Source organism: Schistocerca gregaria, chromosome 1 (assembly GCF_023897955.1).
Source record: "Schistocerca gregaria isolate iqSchGreg1 chromosome 1, iqSchGreg1.2, whole genome shotgun sequence".
NCBI classification, from domain to species: Eukaryota; Metazoa; Arthropoda; class Insecta; order Orthoptera; family Acrididae; genus Schistocerca; species Schistocerca gregaria.
In genome coordinates this window covers 1,174,658,775-1,174,671,792 of record NC_064920.1, presented here as the reverse complement: position 1 = coordinate 1,174,671,792, position 13,018 = coordinate 1,174,658,775, and the positions used below count along the sequence as shown (strand labels likewise).

At 39.4% G+C, this 13,018-nt stretch overlaps 2 protein-coding genes and 1 pseudogene across 4 annotated transcripts in view; all 3 read right to left on the bottom strand.

The window, feature by feature from the left end:
• LOC126284419 (serine/threonine-protein phosphatase 6 regulatory ankyrin repeat subunit C-like) overlaps positions 1-13,018 on the bottom strand; it is a 591,030-nt gene that overhangs the window by 498,287 nt on the left and 79,725 nt on the right. The gene's annotated exons all lie outside the window — the stretch shown is intronic.
• LOC126284427 (serine/threonine-protein phosphatase 6 regulatory ankyrin repeat subunit B-like) overlaps positions 1-13,018 on the bottom strand; it is a 254,964-nt gene that overhangs the window by 164,362 nt on the left and 77,584 nt on the right. The gene's annotated exons all lie outside the window — the stretch shown is intronic.
• LOC126287859 (5S ribosomal RNA) lies at positions 4,842-4,959 on the bottom strand (annotated as a pseudogene).

Sequence of the window (13,018 nt, the reverse complement as noted above, 5' to 3'; positions counted from 1 at the left end):
CAAATGACTGTGGCAAATTTTTTTAATAAACACTTTTTAAATGTTGCTGAGAATACAGGACCCAATGGCTCCTTAGAAAAGGCCATAACACTGAAAGACCATTTCCAAAATTCTTTAAAGGAGATAGATATAGCCCCTACAACAATGCAGGAAGAAAGAAAAATCATAATTTCCTTAGGAAGTAAAAATACAACTCATGTCAACAATGTTTATAGTAAACTGCTAAAAGCCTGTTGTAATCGGTTCAGTAAATCCTAGCTCATACATTCAATGCCTCTCTCTGCAATGTATCTACCCTGAAAGGGAAGTTATGCTACTGAAGAGCCCCTCCTCAAAACAGGCCTCCAAAAATTAATATATCCAGGATAGTAAATCACAGAAAAAACTTTGCAATAATTGATAAAAACCAGTTTGTATTCACAGAAAGTATCTCCACAGCTGAAGCTATATTTTCATTTACCAATAATGTTTTGGAATGCTTTGACAAGAAAACATTGGCAGTTGGCATATCTTGCAACCCATCTGTGGCCTTCAGCTGTGTTGAGCACAGGATACTTAGAGAGAAAGCACATCACTATGGAATCAGAGGACAATTGGACTACTGTCTCAGAGACTATCTACAGGGCAGATAACAGAAAATAGTTTTAAATGGTAACAATCTGACTGGGGTGTAGCACATTACAGAGTTTCACGAGATTCTGTCCTTGGTTCTCTACTACTTACCACACATATTAATGACTTACCTCTGTCCTCAAATAAAGCAAGCAACTTGAAAATGTTTACAGATGGCACAAGTATTGTGATAGACAATAAACATCAATCAACTTAGAGATAAATGCCAATCAATTACTTGCAGTTGTTGTGTACTGGGTCACAGTAAATTTTCTATCAATAAACCTCAGCAAAACCAATTACATTCATTTCCATTCTGATCACAAAAGCCCACAGGAAATGAATACTGCACATGAAAGCCAGAATATACCGAGGGCACATTGTTCAAAGCTCTTAGGCATCCATGTAAATAACAGGCTTAACTGGGAATGCCACATCCACCAAATCATGAAAAGGCTTAAATCAGCAACATTTGGCAACTGAATAATTGCCAAAGATGGAGACATCAAAGTCCCAAAATCTGTCTACTTTGACTACTTCCATTCACTTATGTGTTATGGGATAGTCATCTGTGGCAATTCACCACTGTCAAAAAAAAGTTGTTTGGAAGTCAGAAAAAGGTTGTCCAAATTTTGTGTGGTGTGCCTCCAAGAATCTCATGTTGTAATCTTTTTAAGCGAATAGGGATGCTAACCACAACCTCACAAAATCTCTTTTCAGCCACGACTTTCATGCTACACATTTCCTCTCAATATGAAATGAATGAGTTACACAATCATCATAACTCAAGAAGTAAATGTAGCATACACTATGACCTGTGGAGCAAAAAGATGTCAAATTAATGACAAAAATCTTCAGCACACTTCCAAGTAATTTTTATGTATTCCTGCTTTAATGTATCTTGCACCTTTAATTACATTAATTTGTGTTCTTTAAGTCAAGACAATGGTCCTTTTTACTTTATGAATAACTGTTTGGATAATAGCTGAAAAGGTATCTTAACTTACATTGGTGAATGTAATTAGAACTTACTGATTGTGCTTTTTAATATTATTTTCTAACTTGTATGGTTAATCTTTGTTTGTGGTCCTTAATGAATTAAATGTATTGGCACATTTCACATCCATGGAAAAATGTATCTATCAAATATGTATTGATATAAATAAAATAACTAACAAGGGCAGGTACTAAATGTTGGGATCATGAATTTACTTCAAAGTTTGCACTATTATTATGATAAAAAAACAGTGTATAATGTACAAGTAGTGAGGTGCACTTCTTTTGCAATTCTGAGAAAATTGCAAGAGATGTTTTACACATCTATTATGTAATTGAAGTATCTGCATGAAGCTACCAGTTGCGAAAAGTCATTGTGGTCAAACGATTAGAATTCGCACTTTGCAAGAGCGTCATGGATGCTAACACTTTTTTTAAATATCTTTTTTTTTCTTTGCTGGTCACATTATTTAATTTAGATGACATTTGAGAGGTAATATAATGAAAAACAATTCACATACATTTTTATGTAAATCCACTGAGACAGCTATTATTGATTTCTTAAATGAAGCTTTAAATGCATTAGATAAAAAAGAACACATAGTCTGTTGCTTAGAAAGCTAGAAAATGTTGGTGTCAGAGGCCCAGCCTATGAATGGGTAAAGTCATATCTACAAACCAGACACCAAATAGTTGAAGTTTTGTACAAGAAGGAAAAAATTTAACTACGTATCAGTCAGAAAAACAGTGTGTTAAATACAGTGTGCCACAGGGTTCTGTACTGGGACCAATCTTGTTCCTGCTGTTTGTAAATGACCTGGAACCATTCAGCCCTAACTATAAGTACAGTAAATATGCTGATGATACAAATATACTTATCAAAGGAAAGACCCCAGAAGAGCTCCAAAATGAAATAAGAAAGAGCACTTCACATGTATCAGAATGGTTCGCAATGAACAACTTAATAATAAATACACATAAAACAAACACTATGCACCTAAACACAGAGCAGAAGAAACAGCCTTTAACTGCAACCATAGAACTGTTAGGCAAAAGACTTTGAATTGTAAATAATACCAAATTTTTGGTAGTTTGGATCCAAGGTGACCTAAGATGGCAGAAACACACACAACGCCTATGTAGTAAATTAAATACCATTTGTATAGTATAAAAATTCTTGCTGGATGCACATCAATCCAAGCCATAAAAATGTGTACTATGCCCAAGCAGAATCACTACTAATATATGGTTTAATTTGCTGGGGAAATTAATCACCCAGCAAAAGCTGTTTTATTTCACAAAAAGGAATTATAAGAGCCATGGAAGGCTCAGCACCTCGATCTTCATGCAAACCCTCATTTAAAAAGCTTCATATTCTTCCATTACCATGCCTGTACATCATAGAAACAATAATGCTTATAAGGAAAATCGTAGATGAAAATAGAAAGATTGCTCCAAAAAACCAAAATATCCATTCATACAACACAAGGAATAATCAAGATTTACATATGCAGTTTTCACATACAACACTAAAACAAAAAGGACCCTTGCAAGCAGGAACAAAACTGTATAACAAACTTCCTAAAAAACTTAAGGCAATAAATGGCATGCATAAATTCAAAACTGCAGTGAGTGACTACTTGCTACAGAATTGCTACTATAGTGTTGATGAATTTTTATGTACAATGTAAATATGTGAAAAATTTAAATAGTTTATACAATTAAGGCCAAAATAACAAATAAGTACATGTGGATTTATCTGTGTATTATATGTGGTCTATTACATATATGTGTGTGTCTATATAATCAAGGCCAAAAGTATAAAATGTGTGCATGTAAAATTTATTAGTGTGTTTGTGAAATGTTATTCCCATATGTTAGAGTTATATTTCTATATACTGAAAACCATACAACAATTTTTCTGTTAAACTTTATTGCAAATTATTAGAGTTGTCCTATATCATTATGTACCCCTGTACAGTGTATGATTCACAGGACCAATAAATATACAATATGAAGCTATAGTGAATTTCTTATGTTGTTTGACTATTTACTATTTATAATTAAATTTTCACGGTGAGGGACAGGCTGCAAAAGCACAAGCTGAACCTTGATAAATCGTGATGCAAATTATGTTATTCACAACCAGTAATACATTTTAAGTCAGAATGTGTCAGACCACAAGAGCAATATACAATTATTCATTGGACATGCTCCCCATATCACACACTTCAGGATGGTACTTGTCACACAGACATGGAAGACATAAATTGAAACTTCATGCAAATACACATGGGTTTTCATTATGTTAACTTTATAACATCCAGCACCTACTCAAAGATACATAAGACATAAGAGATACACAAGACTTCTCTTGCAATTTTTCAGAATTGCCAGAGTAGTGCACACCTTACTACTTGCACACTATGTTATCTTAAAGGCCTGGTAAAGATTTAGAAAGTTTGAAGTAAACCTATGATCTCCAAGTCGTGATCTCCACTTGTAAATAAAATAAAAGAGTACAGTCAAGTTACTGAATGGTGAAATGTGATAAGAATGTGGTACCATAGAAGAATGTGGTACCAATGAGATAACCCTAGTGCATACATGGTAAGTTGTGAGCAGAATGAATGGAACACAATGAGTAGAAGTCATGAGTTTGGGAGAGGGGGAGGGGGAACCAAGGTAGGCGACTTCCCAATATTATATGGAAAGCCTTATAAGAGAAACATGTAACATATTACCTGTTATTATGCAAACACTACTCTTACTCTGGATCAAATTAAAGTATTCACCTAGCATGGATTTTTAATACAGATGACAGTTTCTAAATTATTACCTTTGGTGCACTCGCCAATCTTGTAACATTATCATGGTATAATGATATGTTTTGTAACATATGTAGTAATATTTCTATGGTAAAACAAAAGTGTACCTCTTGTTACCACCTCTACTGAGCTTGAGGGAACAAGGCATTAGACTTAGTGAATATAATGACAAGCAATTACTTTAAGATACGATATGTATTTATTACTACATACTGATACAGTCACGTGCACTCTGTCTTCAGGCCACAAGTGGCCCATCAGGACCATCCGACTGCCATGTCATGCTCAGCTAAGGATGTTACACCACTCTCCAGGTCGCTACGATGGTTTTCATTGACCGTAGCTGTTACTATTCGGTCGAGTAGCTCCTCAATTGGCATATGAGGCTGAGTGCACCCCGAAAAATGGCAACAGCACATGGTGGCCCGAATGATCAACCATCCAAGTACTGGCCATGGCCGACAATGCTTAACTTCGGTGATCTGATGAGAACCGGTGTATCCACTGCGGCAAGGCCGTTGCCTGATACAGTCACATAACTCACTAATAATCACAATGGCACGAGGAACCAGACTGAGTCAAAGGTGAGCTTCCCAGACGTTTAGGCAGCCTCTCCATAGTCAATCTGCCATCAACAGTCACCACAGAAGCACCCCTCTCCCACCTCCTTTCCGCTACACTCACACCATCTAATAGTGTGGAGCATGGGGCAGGAAATGAAGCACAGGCACTGCAACTGACAGGGTGGAGTGGTGGCCAGTTGGCACTGGTGAGAAGGTGTGCAAGACTGAGCAGCCAGTCATGTTGTAGGAGGCTCTTGAGTTAGACACAACTGGACCATATCTCGAAGATGGGGGGTGGTGTGAAATCACAGATTTGGAGACCACATAGTTCCATAGTCTGTGAGGAGTCTGCAAAGGTCAGCCCACTCGAGAGAGAGGGATCATCATGTCCCTCACCACAGAGTGAGGGTGCACGATGAGCTGGATGGTGATAGGGAGATGACCATTGTTGTCAACAGAAGCCGTGATGATGTCCTCATCAGCACTGTGTGGAAGCTGGGAGGAGCAGAGAAGAGTGATGTGGGCAGCTAGCAAATCATCGTGGAGGAACTAGGAGAAGAAAGAGGGTGACATCTTGGAGTTGGAGAAAGAGATCCTCAATGGAAAATGCAGATATGTTGACAATGAAAATGGCAACACTGGAAGAGGGGTCAGGTGATGACAGTATAGAGATCACACTGGGAGAGGAAGGGAGAAATCACATTGAGCACTGGCATCAGCAGATACACAGGGAGAAGTGAACATGGAAGACCAATGGTCAGTGCACACAGAGGAAGGCATGTTTGTGAATGATGTCTCAGAATCAGATATTTGACATAGTGTTCTTTTCAAGAGTCCAAAAGGTTTAACTCAGTTAAGCAACACAGTCTGTTGTTTCCCATTGCGGCAAATGTCTAAAGCTTTAGTCACTCACCAAAGCACTCTGTGCAGGCTGGAGTAAGGAGGTTGTAATTCTGCCTGCACCAAAGTTCTAATGCTGCCTGGACCATGTCACCTCAGAGCATAATGCAGTGTCCTAAGTTTCTGTGTATGAACTCTCATGGTGCAGTGTGACCAAACGGAAGTGGAATGCAGATGTTAGCAATGTACAAGTGGATGCACTCAACTAAGGTGGGGAGCTTGGCAAGGGAGGGGAGCTTTCAGTCTTCGACAAACGTGGCAGGGAATATCAAAGGCTTGCCATAGAAGGTTTCAGGTAAGGAAGAGTTAAGGTCATCTTTAAAGGCTGGGTTGTGAGGGTGTCGAGTAACACCCAATGAAAAGCCTTTGACAAGAAGCCTGACTGACACATGATGCCTGCTTTACATGTGCAGTGCCAACACTCGATCTATCCATTGCTCTGGAGGTAGTACATATTCATGTAGAATTTGTCAACATCACATAGGGCACATAACCTGGTAAAGATGAGTAACTCAAATTATGTTTCAGCTTGGTCATGGTTCGAGATGAACAACCAAAGTCAGAGAGCCATGTAGTGACAAGGGCTCATGTGACTTGTAACATTGTGATTGCATTATCATTTTAAATCATTCACTAATTGAGCAGTCACTCTGCAACAGCTACAGTTAGCAAATAATGTTGTGAGAATGTAAAAGGTGAACAACATGTGACGTAACGTGTTTATTGTTGAAGCGCCGTCAGAGATGCACTGAGTTACTGACTTTGAAAACCGCGGTGTGAAAAATGGACAGAAGAAGAACACTTTTACACAATCTTTTGATGTACGAGATATTCTCGGTGAACAGTTACTCATTTTCTCTTGTCTCTTGTAACTTGTGTCGGACGCGCATGTCTTGCTGCCATATTATTATTGTTAAAAATAATATTATTTTAGTGTAAAGTAAAAGTGCAATACTAAAAATACAATACTACATAGCAGTGGATTTATTGTGTGACGTGTATGTGAAAACGTCAAAGGAATTATTTTCATTACAAAAAGAGAAGTGCCAGTCAAAATGGAATCCATGTTAAATTCTTCATTGCAGTGTAAGTTCATCTATTAATTGCCATAAATTCAGAGTTAAATGGAACTGATGTATTGATTATTTATTTGTTATAGAATCTATGTCTCACTCTTTCATGAAGTTATTTAATTTTCTTTATGTTTTTGCCAAATAGAGAGTTCACAGTCACAAATTCTTTCATCGAGATCGGACGGAAGTTGCATGCAGCAAAATATTTTCTCCGCACCGTATTCTAGTGGTAAATGCATGACAAACTATGGTCCCTTAGGAAATTCATGTTGAGCTATCCAAAAATAATTATATTTTGAATAGACATTTCCTCTCCTCTGCAATGCAACTTCCGACTGATCAGACGATCCAGCAAGAGACAGCCGAACACGATCGGTGTTCGCAAATATATTTTTACCGCTGATTATAGCTATATGTTACAGAAAAAAAGTAAACATATTCTTATAATTAGTGACTACAAACAGGAACATTTATAACTGTATGTTTATGTAAACACATTAAGTAAACATATTGTTATAGACTGAATCAGCAGATATGTCAGTGATGCGAACAGTCTCCACCCACCCACTGGCACGATCGGTGACTGACAGTATGTACCTAAAACCTTGCAAAGGGGAAGAGGACTCATGAGGAAAAGGCATACGTGACAGAATCATTCTTTTGGTGTTTCAAACTGTCCTAGAGAGGTTGAGGAAGACGACCAACCTTGCTACGCTGGTATCCAAGAGCAAAAGTCCATTTTTACTCCAAGCCAGATGAAATGTGCTGTCATGAGGCACATAGTAGTCTTAATTCCCAGGTGTGACAAGTCACGAATAGCCAAAACTCATATGTCAGAAGGAAATTGAGAGCAGAGGTGGAGAGTACCCATAGAGGTAACACACAGCACTGGACATTAACAGCTGGGAAGACAGCAGGATTCCACTGTAAATGCAGGGATAGTTTCTTGTTGCAGATTTTGAATGTCTGGGTCATCCATCTACAGGTGCACTTGTTCATCCAAGTCCAAGAAAGAAGAAATGACATGCACACACGACTTGTCTCTCCCCCCACCATGAACCATGGCCTTGCAGTTGGTGGGGAGGCTTCCGTGCCTCAGCGATACAGATAGCCATACCGTACGTGCAACCACAACGGAGGGGTATCTGTTGAGAGGCCAGACAAACATGTGGTTCCCGAAGAAGGGCAGCAGCCTTTTCAGTAGTTTCAGGGGTAACAGTCTGGATGATTGACTGATCTGGTCTTGTAACACTAACCAAAACGGCCTTGCTGTTTTGCTACTGTGAACAGCTGAAAGCAAGGGGAAACTACAGCCGTAATTTTTCCCAAGGGCATGCAGCTTTACTGTATGATTAAATGATGATGGTGTCCTCTTGGGTAAAATATTCCAGAGGTAAAATAGTCCTCCATTCGGGTCTCCGGGCGGGGACTACTCAGGAGGACGTCGTTATCAGGAGAAAGAAAACTGGCGTTCTACAGATCGGAGCATGGAATGTCAGATCCCATAATCGGGCAGGTAGGTTAGAAAATTTAAAAAGGGAAATGGATAGGTTAACGTTAGATATAGTGGGAATTAGTGAAGTTTGGTGGCAGGAGGAAAAAGACTTCTGGTCAGGTGAATACAGGGTTATAAATACAAAATCAAATAGCAGTAATGCAGGAGTAGGTTTAATAATGAATAAAAAAATAGGAGTGCGAGTAAGCTACTACAAACAGCATAGTGAACACATTATTGTGGCCAAGATAGACACGAAGCCCATGCCTACTACAGTAGTACAAGTTTATATGCCAACTAGCTCTGCAGATGATGAAGAAATTGAAGAAATGTATGATGAGATGAAAGAAATTATTCAGGTAGTGAAGCGAGACGAAAATTTGATAGTCATGGGTGACTGAAATTCGTCAGTAGGAAAAGGGAGAGAAGGAAACATAGTAGGTGAATATGGATTGGGGCTAAGAAATGAAAGAGGAAGCCGTCTGGTAGAATTTTGCACAGAGCATAACTTAATCATACCTAACACTTGCTTCAAGAATCATAAAAGAAGGCTGTATACATGGAAGAATCCTGGAGATACTAAAAGGTATCAGATAGATTATATAATGGTAAGACAGATATTTAGGAATCAGGTTTTAAATTGTAGGACATTTCCAGGGGCAGATGTGGACTCTGACCACAATCTATTGGTTATGACCTGTAGGTTAAAACTGAAGAAACTGCAAAAAGGTGGGAATTTAAGGACATGGGATCTGGATAAGCTGAAAGAACCAGAGGTTGTACAGAGTTTCAGGGAGAGCATAAGGGAACAACTGACAGGAATGGGGGGAAAGAAATACAGTAGAAGAAGAATGGGTAGCTCTGAGGGATGAAATAGTGAAGGCAGCAGAGGATCAAGTAGGTAAAAAGACGAGGGCTAGTAGAAATCCTTGGGTAACAGAAGAAATATTGAATTTAATTGATGAAAGGAGAAAATATAAAAATGCAGTAAATGAAGCAAGCAAAAAGGAATACAAATGTCTCAAAAATGAGATCGACACGAAGTGCAAAGTGGCTAAGCAGGGATGGCTAGAGGACAAATGTAAGGATGTAGAGGCTTATCTCACTAGGGGTAAGATAGATACAGCCTACAGGAAAATTAAAGAGACCTTTGGAGAAAAGAGAGCCACTTGTGTGAATATCAAGAGCTCAGATGGAAACCCAGTTCTAAGCAAAGAGGCGAAAGCAGAAAGGTGGAAGGAGTATATAGAGGGTCTATACAAGGGCGATGTACTTGAGGACAGTATTATGGAAATGGAAGAGGATGTAGATGAAGACGAAATGGGAGATACGATACTGCGTGAAGAATTTGACAGAGCACTGAAAGACCTGAGTCGAAAGAAGGCCCCGGGAGTAGACAATATTCCATTATAACTACTGACGGCCTTGGGAGAGCCAGTCATGACAAAACTCTACCACCGGTGAGCTAGATGTATGAGAAAGACGAAATACCCTCAGACTTCAAGAAGAATATAATAATTCCAATACCAAAGAGAGCAGGTGTTGACAGATATGAAAATTACCGAACCATCAGTTTAATAAGTCACAGCTGCAAAATACTAACGCGAATTATTTACGGACGAATGGAAAAACTGGTAGAAGCCGATCTCGGGGAAGATCAGTTTGGATTCCGTAGAAATGTTGGAACACGTGAGGCAATCCTGACCTTACGACTTATCTTAGAAGGAAGATTAAGGAATGGCAAACCTACGTTTCTATCATTTGTAGACTTAGAGAAAGCTTTTGACAATGTTGACTGGAATACTCTCTTTCAAATTTTAAAGGTGGCAGGGGTAAAATACAGGGAGCGAAAGGCTATTTACAATTTGTACCAAAACCAGATGGCAGTTATAAGAGTCGAAGGGCATGAAAGGGAAGCAGTGGTTGGGAAGGGAGTGAGACAGGGTTATAGCCTCTCCCTGACGTTATTCAATCTGTATATTGAGCAAGCAGTAAAGGAAACAAAAGAAAAGTTTGGAGTAGGTATTAAAATCCATGGAGAAGAAACAAAAACTTTGAGGTTCGCCGATGACATTTGAATTCTGTCAGAGACGGCAAAGGACTTGGAAGAGCAGTTGAAAGGAATGGACAGTGTCTTGAAAGGAGGGTATAAGATGAACATCAACAAAAGCAAAACAAGGATAATGGAATGTAGTCGAATTAAGTCGGTTGATGCTGAGGGAGTTAGATTTGGAAATGAGACCCTTAAAGTAGTAAAGTAGTTTTGCTATTTGGGGAGCAAAATAACTGATGATGGTCGAAGTAGAGAGGATATAAAATGTAGACTGGCAATGGCAAGGAAAGCATTTCTGAAGAAGAGAAATTTGTTAACATTGAGTATAGATTTAAATGTCAGGAAGTCGTTCATGAAAGTATTTGTATGGAGTGTATCCATGTATGGAAGTGAAACATGAACAATACATAGTTTGGACAAGAAGAGAATAGAAGCTTTTGAAATGTGGTGCTACAGAAGAATGTTGAAGATTAGTTGGGTAGATCACGTAAGTAATGAGGAGGTATTGAATAGGATTGGGGAGAAGAAAAATTTGTGGCACAACATGACTAGAAGAAGGGATCGGTTGGTAGGACATGTCCTGAGGCATCAAGGGATCACAAATTTAGCATTGGAGGGCAGTGTGGAGGGTAAAAATCGTAGAGGGAGACCAAGAGATGAATACACTAAGCAGATTCAGAAGGATGTAGGTTGCAGTAGGTACTGGGAGATGAAGGAGCTTGCACAGGATAGATTAGCATGGAGAGCTGCATCAAACCAGTCTCAGGACTGAAGACCACAACAACACAACAACATGACTTGTAATCAGTGATAATGTTATCAGCCACCGTGATGTAGCGGATGACTGTGGTTTATTGACTACTGAGATTCATGTGATGGAAATATCATGAGGGAAGACTGCTGGCAGGGTTACAGAGTGCACCTGTGAGATGTTTTTGATCAGTGAAGATCATGACTTCACATCCTTCATTGTCCTTATGGAAGTATCACAAAGCCTCATAGATCATGGGGAATTCCCAGTTGAATACTGATTGCTAGCATTCAAAAAGAGATAGTTTCATCAAGAAACAATAGAGAGGTTGGGTAGTATCACCAATTTGTTGCTGAAGTAGGGTGCCAAATGATGATTCACTCAAATCGGTCATGATAGAGGTGTGAGCATCAGTGAGTGGGTGCACGAGTGTAATGGTGTTCAGTAGGGTAGTCTTGAGAGCATCAAACACATGGGTCTTGTCATGGACCATGTCACTTTCTGTGCCCCAGAACTGTTCTCATCCCCCATGGCATCTGTCAACAGCCATGGAGAGACACAGTGTGAGGTATATGGTGTCAGAAAAAATTTACCGTTCTGAGACACTATTGCTGATCATGGTCGTTCTCTGGTAATGACAAGTCACTGATAGATGGATTCCCTCAGTGGTGATGATGTGACTGAGTAAGATAACTCCAGTGCGGTACAGTTGTGATTTGTCTTGGTTAATCACCACACCATCAAAGATGAGTGCTTTAAGAGGAGTAGATGAGAATGCCATTGTAATATACATAGCAAAAAGGTAGAGAAAAAAGTAAAGAATCAATGAAGTGTTGCCACATCTGAGTAGTGTTCTTGAGAGCATATAGCATTAAGCAGTATTCAAACAAGATGAATGGCATAATAACATATTGACATTCACAGAATAGTTAATGATGATGCTTCTTTTATTTGTCTTATCAGCCATGTCCACGATCATACAGACCTTATTAGTGTTTTGCTTCTCAATCCACCTGCTCAGCATAAGTATGTCACCGCTAAGGCCCTCATCATTGAGTGCCCCTTGCACCCTTCATTATATGTATCGTTCATTTGATGCAATACATCACATCATCCATGAAGTACAATTTCAAGACAGGACATCTTCAGAGTTGTTAAGCCAGCTTCAAGTGCAGGTTTGTTTGGAGGATGTGCCTCACATCGCCTTGTGGACACTTTACCTCATCAAACTTCCCACTGACCTACACTTCAGATACTTTTGCACTCCACTGACAGAGCGTAATCTAAACTTAAGTTAGTGGGTGAGGTGCATTGTATCATCTGCCACTGAAAGCTTCTCACTACAGTGGGCACATTGCCTACCAGGCTACCCACATTGGCAAAATGGAAGGTCCACAGAATTTCTAGCTCCAGTGTAAGTTGAAGCCGGAGGTCAGCGGCACCGTGGACTGTGCTGTCAGATTTGCTGCCAGTGCAGAAAAATAGTGTCATAGGGAGAAGACTTGAAGGAGTGCAGGAGAGGGAAATAACACTGGCATCCACCTCAGTGTTGAACAGTGGAGTCCAAGATGCAGAGTCTGTTGCTGGGAGAATTTCATGAATATCCACAAGTTGCTCATAAAGGGAAATCATGTTTTGCGGTTCTCTTTCTGCAAACTGGGGAAGTTTGGTGAATCTACTCACAGTAAAGTACTGCAGTCGAACAAGTTATGGCATTGGCTGATGAGCAGTTGGCAAAGAGGTAGGT